Source organism: Labrus bergylta, chromosome 2 (genome assembly GCF_963930695.1).
Source record: "Labrus bergylta chromosome 2, fLabBer1.1, whole genome shotgun sequence".
Taxonomy (NCBI): Eukaryota; Metazoa; Chordata; class Actinopteri; order Labriformes; family Labridae; genus Labrus; species Labrus bergylta.
In genome coordinates, this window is record NC_089196.1 from 18018382 (window position 1) to 18021817 (window position 3436).

A 3436-nucleotide genomic window follows, 5' to 3' on the forward strand; every position below is an offset into this window, starting at 1 on the left:
GACTGCAATGCAACAACAACAACAAAAAAGTTAAATAAATCTATCCCTAACTGTGCGACCTGCCTAGTGGTCTGCCTTTGGGTACTATTTTGGAGTTTTTCCCAGCAGGGCAAGCTCAGCTGGTTAGAGTCTGTACTGGTGCCAGTCCCTCCCGCCTTGCTGATGCTGTGGTGTGGGAGTCTATGGTGGGAGGGGGAGAGCTGGGAGGACAGTGGGGGGGCAGTGGATGGCCCCTCACTACAAGTCTGTCTCTCATTCATACGTAGGCTAATAACATTTGTAAACTTTTTCTCAACAAAAAAAAAAAAAAAAGAAGCTATTTCTCATTGGAAAGTTAAATTAAAGTGTGGAGGCTGTGGTCTTCCGGGCCGGCGGACCAGGTTCGGGTCCGGCCTGTGGCTCCTTTCCCGCGTGTCGTTCCCTTCTCTCTCTCTCTCTCTCTCTCTCTCCCTGATTTCCAGCTCTGTCCACTGTTCTGTCTCTCAATTGGGGGCACAAAAATAAATCTTTCCATGAAGTTTATAACAGAAACAAAAAAGTAGGCTCCAGTCAGCTTCAGATTAATGTTGACTTCTTTTCCATTCAGTGTTGGATCAATTATTAAAACAGAGCTGAACTTCTTCATAACCCTTTTTCTTCAGTGTCAGTGGAAGAGACCAAACACACTCATTGTACTTATGGGTTGATTCTCAATTGAAAAACTGAAGTAGGCCTATATAGGCCTAACCAACAACATAGCTATGATTATAAACATTTAGGCCTACATATTTACCTGCAGAGTTGGTCACAGAGGGTAAGAAGAAAAAACAATCTAAAACAAACTACTCAAATTAAAACATAACAAGTTAGACTGATGACCAAACCTCCTTGAAACACTAAACTACTGATCATTCAAGATTATGGTAGACTTACCGACCATGAGGTGATGGTGAACAGATGCAGTCCATCAAAATTAATTTATTGGTTATATTTGACTTCATTGAACCAAAATGTTTGTATATGACCTCCACACATACACCTGCTGGTTATGATTTCAAGCAACCAAAGAGGAAGTGAGGACATCCAATGGGCTTTTCAGAGGAGCTGCAGACCGTACCATTACATGGGGGATGAGGGGGTTAGTTGTTTTAGGGTACAGTAAGTAAAAATAAGTAAGTTAAATGAGCCTATATAACTTTTATTCTATTGTTTCATAATAAGGACAGCCAACAAGTACATAAAACACGACTTTGTCTTGATTTTCTTTGGAACAGTTTTTCTGATTGTGTTTATCAGAAAAAACATGAACAGAACAAAAAGGATCTTCCAGGTGCTGCAACAAAAGATTGGTGCTAGTTGCCTGTTTATGTTCAATACAAGTGAAAAAACATAAGTTACATTGCTGGAGAAAGGTCCAGCCTCTGATGTTCTTACAATCCCCCTTGACACCATTAGGACATCTTTTGGATCAAACTACAAGCCCCTCTTTGAAAAAAGGTCAATGCTGGTGTCTTGGCCCACCATCAGTTTTAATCTATTAGGAAATATCTAAAAAAATATGTGCATTGTTTTTCTACATCAATGGTTGTTTTTCCTTGTCAAAGCATCTCTGAGGATCTAGAAAAGCACAATATAAGACATATTTATTATTATTGCTATACCTACAATTAATTAATATGATATTTGCAGATGTTACATTTACATTAATATATGAATTACCTTGATCTCAGATCCTCTTTTCTCTAGTGTGTTGGGTGTTGTGGTGATGGTGCCAGTACAGTATGCCCAGGAGGTCTATCAAGGATTCATAATCTTAGTTGAATCATGTTGCATCTATCTAATAGAACCCCCATAAGATTTTATACAGCTTTATTGCATGACAGATAAATAAGGTAAATTAAACTGTCTCACCATATAGATACTTTTCAAATTAGTTAGAGATGAAAATATGCTAATTAGTTCCCCTAAATACCCCTGTACCTCCTTACCTCATTGGATTGTGTCTATATAGTGCTCAGTGTAGCCAATGATATTCCCCTTGGCTTGTAATGAGGTCTTAATATCCTTCTAAAATATATTTACTGTTGCTCATTTTTCATAACCCCTGATATGTGTGAGTTAATACTCTCCTATTAATTTAAAGGCTTGACTGAGCTGAAACTGAATTAACCTGCACACAGGTCAATCAAGTCAAGTGGATTTATAGGCAGGGAGTAGAGTGAGGTGAAAAACACAGGCGCAGACAATTAAAATCCCTGCAGCCAAATAGATGGGCAATGAAAAGTTACCAATTATAAAGCTGATCTTTACACAGTGCTGGTACATCGCTTAAGATAAATAACTGCTACACTTCATTGGCCTGAGGTCCTGGTCCTGCAGACTGAGTCAGTCTAAATCAGCATTGCAATGTTGCCTTTAATTGCATTCAAGGTCATAATTAGAGATTATAATTGAGTAATGTAGTCTGTGATTTAATACATTTAACCTTTCTATGAGGATGATTGCTCTCTTGGACACCCAGTATACTATAGAGGTCAGCAACCAAAGAGTAGAGGTTCTTTTGATAGAACATGCAGATATTAAATTGGCAAAATACAAATTATGGAAACAAATAAAAGACACAAATTGTGACATTTCCTTCATGCACAGTATATCGTGCACCATGGCATGCTGTTCATGCAACACTGGCTTTGACCACATAGGGGTCCTTCTGAGTTTGAAATCATCAGAGGGTTGGAAAATGATTTGATTTCAAAATAGTTCATCAGTTGAGTAAACCCTTTTGAAAAATAATTTCTTATAATAAGAACATTATTCTGAAGTTGATAATGTGATAAAACGTCATTACATAGTTATATTCAAGACTCAACCAAGAAAAAACTAGCTGGGGTTAAAACTACTGTTTAAATTGCCGCCAATGAAACACAAGTGCTGAAAATCCCTTTAAATTGAATTTGATTGTTGTATGAAAGGTGCTATGAAGCTTGATTGATTGTTTGATTGAGTGATTGACTGATTGACTGATTGACTGATAATGTTTCTTAAAGGAAGTAATTTTGAAACTTTTTATCATCTATTTATTACCTTTGTAATTTTTTTAATTTCTTAACAGCAAATAAAATGTATGAATATAAATAAATGTAATGAACCATTCACGAATATAACACGTGGTTTCAATCATAGACTTCAATCTATGGTTTAAATCTTGTCTGGCCATAGCTGTGATACCTTTAAATCTGTCAGATTTCTCACTTCTTTGAGCGAATGTTAGATGAAACCCCAAAACTGTCACGTGACGTGTTCTCAAAAACATTTATTTGACTGACTGAAAAAAAAATACAAATACCGACCAGAACATTTTATTTTTTTTCCATCTTGTTGCAATTTTAAGTTGAGAGAAGTAAGATTAAAACATTTCTCTCCTTAAGTCCCTGAACGCAACATTGCCTAGCAACAG